Here is a 13,676-nt window from a genome sequence, read left to right on the forward strand (position 1 = left end):
CGCCCCCCCCACTCGCCTCCTCCTCTATAATAGCGTGACGATTGCACTGGCCTCGGCTGCAGGACAACTGGAAGAACTGGTCCTCGCTGCACGACCTTGCATATTCAAAACCACACGTCAGATCCAGAGCCATCATCTGTGTCGACTGCCCTCATCTACACATGTCCATATAGCTAATGGCTCAGACAGACACCGCACACTCTTCTCTGATTTCAGTGAGGACGCGTCCACACAAAGGCAGACCTATTCACATTTATAACACTCGACCTCTCACAGAGCAAAAGGTATACAATACACGGGAATTCATTTAAACTGACAGATTGTGATTTACTTAAATGGAAAGAAAATAAAATAAAATCCATCCACACAAAATCTTTCCATATTTTGCTTATCTGAGCAAAAATAAGGTAGATTTTTGTGGTCTCGGTGCATAAATCTAAGTGTGTTAAATCTCCCGCGTACGGCCTTAGCCTGCTGATAACCCAAAGGGGGCTCTCTATGACCGAGATCATGGCAGCGAGCTTCCCCACAGTGCCGATGCCCGAGCACAGAAAAGGTGGGAGTAAAGAAGGGAGATATGCAGAGACACAGAGAGAGAGAGAGAGAGAGAGAGATAGAGAGAGAGAGAGAGAGAGAGAGAGAGGGGCACATTGAGAGGAGGAGAAGGGGTTATGACAGCCAGAGGCGCTGTCTCCCATTCCTCTGTGTTACCCCCCAAACCATGAAACGAGCCTATCCATGACGACTGCTACTCCCTTTATCTCATTTCGCCAACTGGAAGTGCTATTCCTGTCCATACAGTCAAATGACGTCTGAATATACCTGTCATCGAATATGGTAATAGAAGGGGGGGGGGCAAGTGCAAACAGCGGATGACCGTTTTGTTGCTGTGCAGGATCAGGAGCAGTGGCACATCTCCACAGTAGAAACTGTCATCGCATCACAGCGTTATAACAGCAAATATTTCCCACGCAATGTGCACGACAATCACAACAGCAGCAGCAACACACAGGTAGCAGCTCCACCATCTGCACTTAAGACGATTTATCACACCAACTGGAATCATGTCCGCACACCACATGCACAACTCTAGCGTCAAAAATACACAAAAACTGCGTTTTGCAATCAGTTTGAGCCCATCGAAGAATTTAGTTGTACGTCTGACACATTAAAAATAACAGGATTACAATTTTTGTCAATTTTCATCAACGTGACTGTAATGGTTTTAAACAGCTGCCTGGTGCCACAGAGATATAAAAAGCAATTGCAAATAAATTAAAACAAATTCTGATTAAATTAATTACAATAATCAGATGAGTGAAATGTTTGCACGAGAGTTGTCATTTATTCTGAGCAGCGTGACACGCTACTCTCCGTTTTTTTCTTCAGTTATTGCGAATAACCTAACTGTGCCTAAATGTTTTTGATTCCTATACACATTTAATGCTACTTATAAAAAAAGAAAAATGGTGCTGTCAGACGAGCAAGAAAAGAGAGAAACAACTCTGACCACAAGCAATGTGTTCAAAATGAAATTGTCTTATTTTCAATTATTTTTCAAAAAATGCTGCCTGTGTTGAAACCGTCACTCTGGTGGCCCTTTAACAGCCCACAGGTCTCATGAGCGCAACGCTTCCAATATCACACTCGGGGATGAGCACGAGATAATACAGTTACAGCAAACACAACATCTGACAAACACATATTTGAAATGGAATACGTTTTTCGAAATAAAGCCAATGCCATGCCCATACCTTCGGCAGCAACGGTTATAATTAAACATAAATATGACAATGAGACAAGACAGGGAAATCAGACAGGTGAGATGACAGTAAACATTTCTGCTGTCTTTGTTTTGTAACAGAAGACGGAGAGGGAAAGAGGAGGAGGAGGAGGAGGAGGAAGAAGAGAGGAGTGTTACTGACTGTCAGACAGGGGGAGGATGGGAGATCACTGGAGTTTTGGCACAGCAGCCTACCTGCCTTATAACACCTTTGAGTTTCTAATCAATGGGATCTAATAGCGCACAATTTACTGTTGCAGACACACACAAAATACAAGGGTGGAGGAGTTTGTAACGTCACCAAAAAAAAAGGAAAAAAAAAAAATGGAGGGAGAAGCTTAATATGAATATTATGACTGATTTTAAAATAATCAGCAAAGAATGTCAGCTCCCACTGTTTCCCCCCAGTGCTGAGCTCTTCCCCGGTCTGCTCCTCTCCAGACTGAAAGGTAGGGATCTGTTTATCTGACCTCTTCCCCTGATTCCTCCTCTGTGGCCCATGGCTATCTGACCCCTCCACCCATACCCATCAGCACTCCTTCCCCCCCTTTTTTTTTCTCCTTGTTGTTGTTTTTGCCTTTCTCTCACTTGCCTGACAGCCACTATGGTTTGTTTTATTAAACCTGTAACCGGTCTATTTTTGTTCCTACCCACCCTCAACTAAAGCCAGAGTCTTAATCCTGCAGATGCTGACAACCACAAGTGCTTTGTGTTGCTCCCAAAACATGCCAACAACCACCATCACCCTCTTTCTCTCTCTCTCTATCTCTCTCTCTTTCTCTCCCCCGAGCCAGACCCCACTCTCTCCCCCCATCACCATCCCTCGGCTGTTTGCAGTGGAGGGGTGAGTGTGCGTGTGTGTGATGGGGGGGTTTCCTCTCCTTCTTTTTTTTTTTTTTTTATCTCTGCACTCACTCCATGACCCCTGTTCCCCCTGTTTCTTGCTGTCTGACCTACCCCTCCACCCACACACACACACACTACAAACACACACACACAGCTTCTCGCCCCTCTTTCTGTCCCCCCCCCCCCACCCACAACCACCACCACCACCCCAACAACGGTACACACATCCTATCCTTGCCTCTGCTCCCTCTCAAAAAACCTCTCTTTCCCCCCTCTCTCTTTCTTGTCTGTCGCGAAAAATAGCCCAGACTGCTTTATAATTCTCGCAGCTCTTCCCCCCCCCCCTCACTACACACAGTTGCAAGCCCCTTTGCCCGAAAAGTAGTCGCTGATTTTTCATCATATTCATGGAGATTCTCGGCTTTCCAATGACACCTACACCTCAAGAGAACATTTGTTTTTGTTTTTTTTTTACTCCCCCTCGATCAGGTCCTTTTTTTAATTTCTTTTCTTCTTGTGTTTTTGGGGTTTTTGGGGGCGAGATTTGCTCACAATGTAGTGACATGCAGTAAGAATAAACCTGTGTTTTTTTTTTCTCCTTTTTTTTTGGAAAAGGCCCATTCCGTTCTCTATTGCGAGAAGCGTCTCGGGGAGTGCAGCTTTTATATTCTATTTTTGGGGTGTGTGTGTGTGTGAGTGTGTGTGTGGAAGGATATCTATGCAGCTAACTTAAAAAAAAAGAGAAAAAAAAAAAAAGAAAGAAAGAAAGAAAGAAATCCAACAGATGTTAACTGGCTAAGCGGCTACTAAACGCATGCAGTGACCCATAGGACCGTATACTTTAAGTTTCCAGGGGCAGTAAGTTTTGGAAATGATTATGCCTTGCTTTAAGGTCAGACTAATAGGGCGATGTTTTTTTTGTGTTTGTTTGTTTTTTTTTTTTTTTGGCTTTTCATTCCGGTCAGCGTTTTTTCGGGGAGAGAAAGAAAAGGAAGACAAAAAAAAACAATGTTTCTCTTGAAAAGTCAGATACGGTAGCGAAGCAGTCGGAGGCAGCAGCAGCTCCAGCAGCAGCAGCTCCAGCCTGCCCATGTCTCCCCCATGAACCACATGTCTGCTCTGCGAGACGCCGCTCAGACTCTCGGGCTTGTCCGCGTACAAGGTCCTGCTGATCCCGCTTCGTGTCATGGAGGAGACCCGGGGCTTCGGTTTTTTTTTTCTCCCCCCCCCAACGCACACCACATTCACGTAACACACACACACACATACACACGCTCGCCAAACACGAACCCCTCTTCTCTTCTCTCGCGCGCACGCACACGTACACACACATGTCGATCGATTCGCATGTGACTTCGTCGGGGAACGAAGCAAGAATCGACTCAAAAAAAAACCAACCAAAAAAACAACAAACGCTTCAAAAGAAGACGAAGAGCCGTGAAAAATATAAAAATAGAACCGGGGGAAGACGGACAAAGTGAAGGGGGGAAAGAGGGAAAAGTGTTAGGCTGAGCGGTGGAAAGGAACTAAGACAGGGCGGAGGGATTGCACATTTTTCAAAAGAGAGACGTGTCGGAGGAGAAGAACACAAAATGTGTTTATCCAGAAGAGGATTTTTTTTTTTTTTTTTTTTTTTTTTTGTAAAGCGTACGACGGTGCTCGAAAAAAAAACCCACCCTTTGGATGTGGTGGCAAGTGTCAAATCTGTCCAAATTAGAAAAAAAGCAAACGGCGAGAGATGTTTTCCCAGTCGCCGGACGCACACGGACCCACAGGGCTGGACTTGGAGCTCCTTTTCTGGGCTGCGCTCGTGTGGAGCTGCCGCTGCCCCTCCGTCCGCTTCCACACAGCTCCCCCCCCCCACCCCCCACCTTCTTTCTTTACTGCATCTGTGCCTCAAAAACACGTTTCTCGACACCCATAAGCCCTCTATACCTTTGCCCGATCCCACCGAAATGCACATATCTGTCCTAAAACCGTGTTTTTCTACGGTCAACTGCTTGGAGAAGGATCGCTGTCTTTGCCCGTTTCTTATCTTCCATTCATGAGGAGGAGAGAGGACGATCGCTGATGTAAACACAGGTAACGATACAAATGAGCAAATCGGGAATAAAAAAAAGAAAGAAAGCAAACTACTTGCATGAAATGAACTTGTGATCGCCGGCGTTTTCTCACAATGTGAGAATAGCCAGCTCCGCTAACACGTAAACTACGAACAGATAGAGAGATTCAGATTAAGTCTACAGCGGAAAAAGAATAGGATCGTGGACACACAGAGAGGAAAAAGAGAGACAAACGCAAAGTTGAAACTTACAATTTCTCGCTGCCGCTTTGTGATCCTCGCTTTTTAATCCAGTATTGAGATGATTTAGCTAAAGATCCCATCAAGGCAGTCCCCTTTTGGTCAGTTTGCGCTTAGGGTGGCAAAAGAAAGATCATTGTTGTTGCGGAGTGTACAAAAAAAAGAAGCCGAAGTAGGTACTATTAGTTGTTAAAGGCAATATAAAAATAATTTGGATGCAAAGCAGGCGATGAGTTCTTGTGTTAGAGGGAGCGAGGAAGAGGTGAAAGTGAGATCTGATGATTGAAAAGAAAAAACTCTTTGGATCTTTATTCCTGCTAATTAGTTTCCTGCAAAAAATGGCTGTGATTAATTCAGTGCGCATGTGCTTCATTACACAGGCACGAAGGGAAGGGCTAATTAGCCGCCTTCTGGATCAATAAGATTCAGCAAAGGAGAGAGCTCGGGAGAGAGAGGGAGGGAGGGAGGGAAGGAAGAGGAGGAGGGGGGGGGGATGGATGGATAGATAGATAGATAGATTCAAGTAAGAAGAGGAAAAAAAGAGGAAAGTAATGATCAGGAATTGAAAATATGGAATTAAGAAGAGCGGAAAAAGTAAGAGTTTGATTAGACGGAAGACAGTGAAAGTTAACGCCGGGGCAGGCAGCCGCGGCGGGCGGGCACAGCCCCGACGCTTACAGGCGCAAGCTTTTTCTTTTTCTTTACCTCCGCTCCTTTTTCACCACTTTTTAACGCTTTTTTGCGCGTTTTTAAAAGAAAGTAACACATGCCCACACGTCGGTCCACCAGAAGCACACAAAGCGATCATGCCCTCATTTTTATTTTACTCCATCGCTTCCAACCACGATGTCTTGTCATTTTCTGTTACTCTTTAGTCTGCTGTCTGTATGTTGTTGTCCTTTTTTTTGGGACAACTTATTGAAATACATAACTTGACTTAACGGGCGGCTGTAGTGGCTGAAAACACGGGAGACAAGACGTGTGACTCCCGTGCGTAATGCACATGTAGTTACGCAAAACAACAACCCGTCGCGTTTGTAAACAGCCAGAACAAATGTCTTGACGAGAATTTTTTTTTTTTAAAAAAAGAAGAAAAATAGGAGGGAAAAATAGCGATGTATGAAAAGTGTACAGTAAGAGCAACGTATAGAGAGCTGCCACGGTGGACTGCTGGTTAATCTGCAGAGAAACAGAGCTTATCGTAAGTACAGCATCACCTGGATATTATCAGAGCTAACAACGTGTTGGTATTGGTAAATACATATTTGGAGCGTTAAGAGAAAATAACCACTTGCTCTGAGGTTTAAAAGCTGACGTGAAATAGTCCCGATGCGTAAAACTTCACGTGATCATTATTATTATTGTTATTGCCCCCCAACTTTGATCAACTTCACGAGGAACTCACTGATTATTTTTTATTTCATTTTATGTCGAGACTGCATGGGAATATGAATTTATCGATGAGACGATAAGAGGAGTACTTTCATAAAGAAAAACTTAGAACAATATGTGTCCACCCCCCAAAAAACTCACACTTACATTAGTTTGTATGTATGAGAGATAACAAAAAAAATAAAATAAACAAAAACACAAAATAAGTTGTTTTAAAAAGAAGAAGTGAAATTCAGCTTTATGAAATATTACGGGCATGGAAGTATGACGGAGGGGATGTTCAAGACGTGTCGTTTTTTACAGTTTCTGTCAGCTCAGAATATCAGTTTAAGCTGAAATGCAGGTTAGCACTTTACTGGACACTATTGTGATATAAAAAGAGTCCAATTGTTTTAAGGGTGTGAGGGCATTCACGGCACACAGCTTTCAGTATTTCCCCTGTAAATTCTATAACAAACTCCTGAGAGCTTGCTTTGTTTCAGCACAGCATGCAAAGCAACTTCAGCTCATTTTTTTCAAATTATTTTTAAATACAAATACTTGTTGAAGTGTCGTTGAATCATATATGGACGTGAACATTTATTTTAAAAATGTTTTACAACATGTTTGTCTCGAGTGTCTGGGTCACATGAATAGGGTTTAATGCTTCTCTCTTACTCTCTCTCTCTCTCTCTCTCTCTCTCTCTCTCACACACACACACACACACACACACACACAGCAAAGGAAGAGTTGTAAGTGTAGCTGGAGCACAGAGGGATGATGGGGAGACAGGTTATCGTGACATCTGTTACGAAACACGTTGTCAATACGTGCAGGTTGTCTCGAGTAAATGATAATAAATGATACGAGTGATGGTTTTTAAAAAGACAGAGTTGTGTCAAAAGCGTTTGGCCTGCATGCATTATTACATTTGCTGTGGGTGGGTGGGAGTCATATTCACATGGTCAGTGTGCTCATTTCATTCTGACACGTTTCGTGATAAAGAATTTCGTGATCAATAACAGCAGGAATTTGGTGAGGTTTGTTTTATTCCCCCCTTCTCGTGATCTTTCCCGTAAAGCCCACTACTGTAAACTGATGTCCTCGCGTGTCCTCCGGATGAAAAGACAGTATTGCACAAAAAAAAAAAGAAATCAACCTTTGAGTCTCTTTGTTATGATAATTCTGATTGTTGATTCTCTTGAGGGGAAAATGGACAATCCCACTCCACTCTCAGTACGCACACTTTTTTTTCCCCCTAGTGCACACAGCTCCATACAGAGTCCTGGTCCACTGGAGACGAGCAGCAGCTTCTCCACTGATCACACAACGCGCTGCGTTTATTGAAACAATGCGCAGTTTGATAGGGTGTGTGCGCCCATACAGTTGAATTCCGATACAGACCGAATAGCCGAATGGCACAAACACAAACTTACTGTCCACACACACGCTGCAGGACCTTAACGTCGCCATTGTGCAATCCCATATATGAGAGATAAGCCACAACTGGGATCATAAAAACGGCCCTGAGACGTGTATTTGTTCAGACGTGTGCTGGGTTAGAAAATGCATGGCAGATAAATCTTTTTTTTTTTTTGATTGCACACAACTGATATGCTAACCAGCCCCCTTTCTGTGATGATGTTGTGCTGCTGATGAAATATACAGGCTGTATTTTATTTTATTTTATTTATTCCAAAAGGCCTTTGACTTAAAGGTTAGGAGGGGTTATGGGAGCCCCGCGGGACGAGGCGTTTCAACAGATCCAATAGCATATATCGCTTAGAAGAGGGCTATGAAAATCAAACTTCTTATATTGTTGCCTATATGCCCGAGACCCAGCTCTCTCCCCTCTCACCATCTCCCCCCCCCCCCCCCCCCGCTGCTAAAATATATGGTGTGCTGTAACGCGGCGTTTTCCTCAGCACTTGCCTTCCACGAGCCGAGACAGCCACTGATACCTGTGGTTTTTTTTCAAGCAACGTAGCATCTGCCGTGTAGCATTCCTACCCCTTCAGTATAAAACGAGAACGCTGCGTCGCCCCGTCGGAGCAGCCTCGCGTCTGTGGCAGAGCGCAGGAATCTCGAGGATTTGTGCGCGTCTGCTCTCGGGGGGGGGGGGGGGGGGGCGAAAGGGAGAGATTGTAAAAATGAATAGGTTGAAAATAGCGTGCGAGAGGAGTTAAAGGGGCTACGAGATAATAAAAGAGTCTGGTGTAATTTGAGGCTTGTAGGGGAGGCAAGCTCCGAGCCAGTCAGTCACCTGGAGCCCTAACAATGCAAACTTCAGTTTACAAATGTATGCAACAAAAAAAAAAAAAAAAAAGAAAGAAGAGAGAGAGGGCCCTGATTGACGTTACTCCATCAGCGGCCGCATTGAATGCGATGTGGGGCTAAATCAGAAAGGACACCAGCCAGACGGAGGCCTTGATGCTTTTTTTTTAGGGGCCTGTGCATCAGTGAAAAGGGAGGGAAAAAAGGGGTGGGGGGGGGGGGGGGGGGGGGGACTGACAGGGTCTGAAGCTTTTGTGTTACCGGCGTTCAATTGCGCCTCTCTGTGGGAAGGATAACTGTCCACGTGCCAGCCTCAATAGGCATACATCGATGAGTGGCATTGCAAATTCAACACAACCTGTGGCTATGACAGCCCGTGGATATGACAAAGGAAGAGTAGAGTAGCTTAAAATGCAAAAAAAAAAAAAAAAAAAAAAACGCTCCGTAGATGTGGGGGCACATGAAAAGCCCCTTGACCATCACCAGAACTGCAAGCATCAAAACCCCGTGTATTCAAACAACAGAGGGCAAAGCCTCATAATCGCTCCTAACGCGCCTGAACCGCTGCTCCGCGATGATGATGGAGGGAAGGGGGGGCTCTGCAGACCTACTTGTCAAACCCAGCTCACAAATATTTATATTTTAATGTATTTAAATTGAATTAAATGTAACTTTGTTATTTTTTCTTTCCATTTATCTGCGTGTGAGCCGCCACGTGCACGCGCGCCACACCACGCGCCATCCCCAGACAAAGCACAAAAGGGGGAAACAGACAAAAACTGAGCAGGGGTGAAAGTATTTAAAGATAAAGCTGCCATCCAGAAAAAGAAAAAAAAGTCATATAACTTTATAAAGAGATAACAAGCATTATGTTCGGGGGGATTTGGGGGGGGGATTGGTGGTGGATGCTGATGGGTCGCGATATTAACAAGGAGGGTGTCAGTCATGTGCTCGGAGCTATGGTAAACAGAGATGAAAAGGGCATCAGACATTCTTAGGGAGACGAGTCTGAGTAAGATTAGGCTGTGAAAATATTTCTGAAGATGACTGGTGGATGCAGGTGGACCGCACCGGGAACACAAACCAACAACAACAGAACCGCTGGGCTGGTTTTTCAAATTAAAACTGAATCGGCATTTTACTTTGGTGATGAGGTCAACGCGAAGACACCTTACAGACGGTGGATGGCTGGACTCTCTCCACTACATGGAGCAGCCTGCAGAGAGCCTCCTATGGAGGGAAAACCCTTCTTCACTCACTTAAGCTATTTGGTTTGTGTTTGTGAAATCGGCCTAACTGTGTAAAACACCTCGTGACGTGACTTTAATTAATAACACAGTCATTTTATAAACTTGTCAGGTGGAGGGGGTGAAAACTTAATTTTCATTTAAAAAAAAAAAAAAAAAGTATTTATTTTCATATAGGTGCTTCTTTGTGTGTTTTTGTACGATCCTCCACTGAATGAAACGCGTTCAGTCTGCGCTTGTTTTCCCAGCACATCGCTGCACACACGAGAGGCTGCTGTCCGGCTCTCCGTGTGTATGGGGTGGATAGGGCAGCGCAGCCAGGTGCAATGGGAGCGCCCTCTTATGTTCAGCCTGACCACTGGGATCAAGCAGCGCATCAACTCCTCCACAGGAGCCAAGCGCCTGCGGACCAGCTGGTTCCTTTGCAGAAGCGCACCTTTTGCCTTTCTCGGTCCAACATATTAGACTCGCCTCGCGTGTATCAAACGATGTAAATGAACGTGGTCGAAAGAGACGCGAGATCGTACCGCGGTGGGAAATCACAATATATATATATATATATATATATATATATATATATATATATATATATATATATATATATATATATATATATAGGCTATATATTTTAATACTTAAGCAGGCTGGTTAGTGTGTGTGACAGTGTCCGAGAACTGAAACTGGAAAGTTTTGGGGAAGGAAAGCCCAGCTCAGATCAAACTTGAACTTGAGCCTTAATTAGCGGAAGCATCGTGCAGAAATCAGCACAGTTTCAACGCAGACATATCTTCAGAAAAAACGAACATTATTCTGCTTGAAATGTGTACATTTAAATAAAAAACATCTTGTTGAATATGTTGTGATTTGTGTGTGACTTTAGACGCGGTGTGTTTCACGCTGGAGCATCATTCTCCAAAGCTCAACGCCTGTTTGTCCCTCCTGGACATGTAAACATTTTATTTACATATTTATTTTTACTCGTATGCATTTTGCTACTTAGCTTATCTTTCTGAAGCATAAAGAGCACATATTTCAACATTGATCCGCCTGCAAGCCTCGTGGTGTCGTCGTGATATCCCTGTGATGTTGGCCACATGGAGGATGTTCTTGAAGTGGATAAAACTCAGAGTGGTGATTTTTTTTTCTTCTTCTTCTTCTTCCGCTTTTGTTTGTATTTGCTGCCGTTTTTTTTTTTTTTTTTTTTTTTTTAACCTAAAGCCTTGCCTTGTTTTCTAGCATGTATTATTACAGATCGTTCGACTGCTCCTCACTTTGTTAGAGATGTTAAACGTGTCTCCACAGCGTGAATCTGCCCCTCAGAGCTTCACATGACTGGAGCCTGAACTGATCATGTTGCTGGACACTCTTGTTTTTAAGGTTTTTTTGTTTTTTTTGTTTTTGTTTTTTAAAAAAACTCTCATGTTAAACGCATGTGTGTTTTGTGGGGTTATTTTGTTTTGTTTTGTTTATTTGTTTGTTTGGGTGTTGTTTGTTTGTTCCAGATGTTCTGTATGTCGTATGATGGGAATGTTTTGGCTTACATGTTTCTGTTTGTCGACTCTATGACTTCCTGTTTATAGCAATATATTTCCATTTGTTTTTTGATTGATATTTACTTTTTTTTGTTTGCTGATCTGAGTAAATAATCTTGGAGGGGATACAAAATATGAATATTAAAATGCTCCTGTACAAAATCGACCTGCTCGTTTGTTTGTTTATTTATTTATTTTTATTTTTTTACGTCCTGGGATTCAAATATTTATGATAAAAGACAATTAAAAAAAAATGTGAAATTGATTTATACGTTTTGATATCGGATCCAAACCAGCAGCACGGGAGCAGAACTGACATCATGTTTGTGAAAGCAGCCTGTTTTTCTGTTGCTGCTCTTGTGATTTTAGAGTTTGGGATAGAGCAGAAAGAAAAAAAAAAATGTGGAGCGGCCGTCTGGTCAGTCTGCCTCATTTACATGAGAAACAAGAAGGCATATCAATTCCTTTCTCACTCTCATCCATTTACTCGTCCTGCCAGTACTACCTTATTAATGATCCCCATGCATTATTCAAAAAACAGTTTGGACGTTTGCATTTTGGAAAAAAAAAAGAGAGAGAGAAATACTCGTGTGAACACACATTCAATCCTCTTGTGATGTCTGTCAATATTAACAAAAAAGAAAAAAAGAAAATGTCGTAAAACATGCCAAATGTCCGATCTGCAGACTTTAACTTGATTGTCCGGAATATTTCATCATGTCCAGCGCGATGAAAATCGAATAAAAGAACACACACTCTGAGACACACGCCAGACACGCGCGCGCGCACACACACACACACGCGCACAGACACACGGACAACACCACCCCCTCACCCCCTCCTCCACCCACACACCCCCAAAAAAGAGAAAAAAAAAACGTGACTCTCTCTGTCTCTGACTCTCCCTTCTTACTGTATGTGTGTGCGTGTGTGTGTGTTACGTGTAGTATCATATTTGAAAACGAGTTAAAACAAGTTACGAGAATCATGTTGACATATTATTACTATTATTATCATTATTTTTATTATAATTATTATTATTATTATTGTTATTATTATTATTATTATTTACACACATAGGTACAAGTGTCTCCCTGAAACCTTATGTACAAAGCAAAAGAAATCACACACACACAACAAAAGAAGAGAACAGTGTGTGAGCCTGCCAAGCCTCAGTGCAGCCTCGTCACACCTCACCACCTTCAAGTTCACGACACGTTTCTGTAAGAAACTCATTTCCAAAGAGTTTTTTTGTTTGTTTGTTGTTGTTGTTGTTGTTGTTGTTGTTGGTCAAATAAATAAGTTGTTGATGTTACGATAAGCTGTGTAATCTATTAAAATCTCGTGAACCTGTAATAAAAAAATGATCTGTTTTTCCTGTTTGTGTGTGTAGATTTCTTTTTGTGTGTGTTTAACAGTTAACAGCCTGCTGGTAGCCGTCAGATATATCAATATCAATATCTATCTATCTATCTATCTATCTATCTATCTATCTGTCTATCTCTCTCTCTCTCTCTCTCTCTCTCTCCCTACATATATATATATATATATATATATATATATATATATATATATATATATATATATATATATATGTATAGTGCACCCACAGCTCAGCGAAAGCACTCTACAATCAAACGCACGAGAACACAAAAAAATTACAAATAACGGAAACACAAAGACACAGCAGCACAATTTATCAGCATGCAAGAACGTCGACTAAATATGTAATTTGTAAATGATTTGGAGGAAGACGCAGCTCTAACAGAAGGGGATCAGCACGCAGCGGGCCTTTCTGACTATACATATTTCAGGTCGGGGCTGGGGTTTGGGGTTGGTGGGGGGGAATACAGTGGAGAATGGAGAAATCCTGAGAGCTGCTGTCACGGACTCCGGGTGAGAGACAGGCGGGACTCGTGGGGTTTAACGCGCTTTGGAGAGGCTCTCTGAAACAGAGCGATCCCAAAATCAGAGCCATATGACAACCCCGGGGCCACAGCAACACTAGCTGGCGGTAAACCGACCCAAACACAATCACGGATCCCTAAAACGCCAAAAAAAAAAAAGGAAAACAACAAAAAACTCTTCCTTACTCAAATACCACCCCGCCTGCTCGCTTGAATATAACAAACTTAAAGAGAGTAATTTTCCTTGATGTCGCCGCCCCCCCCCCCCCCCCCCCCCCCCAACCCCCCCTCCACCCACAAAACAACACGACGAGATGAAAGCTGACAGGTGGAAGCGACACAGAAGGCAAATACAGATCCAGGATTATTGCCAGGGGTCACATCCAAACCCTGCCTCACACACACAAACACAC

At 43.1% G+C, this 13,676-nt stretch overlaps 1 protein-coding gene across 18 annotated transcripts in view; it reads right to left on the reverse strand.

Moving 5' to 3' along the window:
- The window catches only part of zfhx3b (zinc finger homeobox 3b), a 349,963-nt gene that overhangs the window by 137,246 nt on the left and 199,041 nt on the right, over window positions 1-13,676 (reverse strand). Inside the window, exon 1 of one of the 18 annotated variants that reach the window (XM_030413369.1) lies at window positions 4,944-5,366. The exons of the other annotated variants lie outside the window; for them this stretch is intronic. The gene's annotated coding sequence lies outside the window, so the exon portion shown is untranslated. Of the gene's footprint in view, window positions 1-4,943; window positions 5,367-13,676 lie in introns of those variants that run through there. 18 annotated transcript variants of the gene reach the window in all.

Source organism: Sparus aurata, chromosome 4 (assembly GCF_900880675.1).
Source record: "Sparus aurata chromosome 4, fSpaAur1.1, whole genome shotgun sequence".
NCBI lineage: Eukaryota > Metazoa > Chordata > Actinopteri > Spariformes > Sparidae > Sparus > Sparus aurata.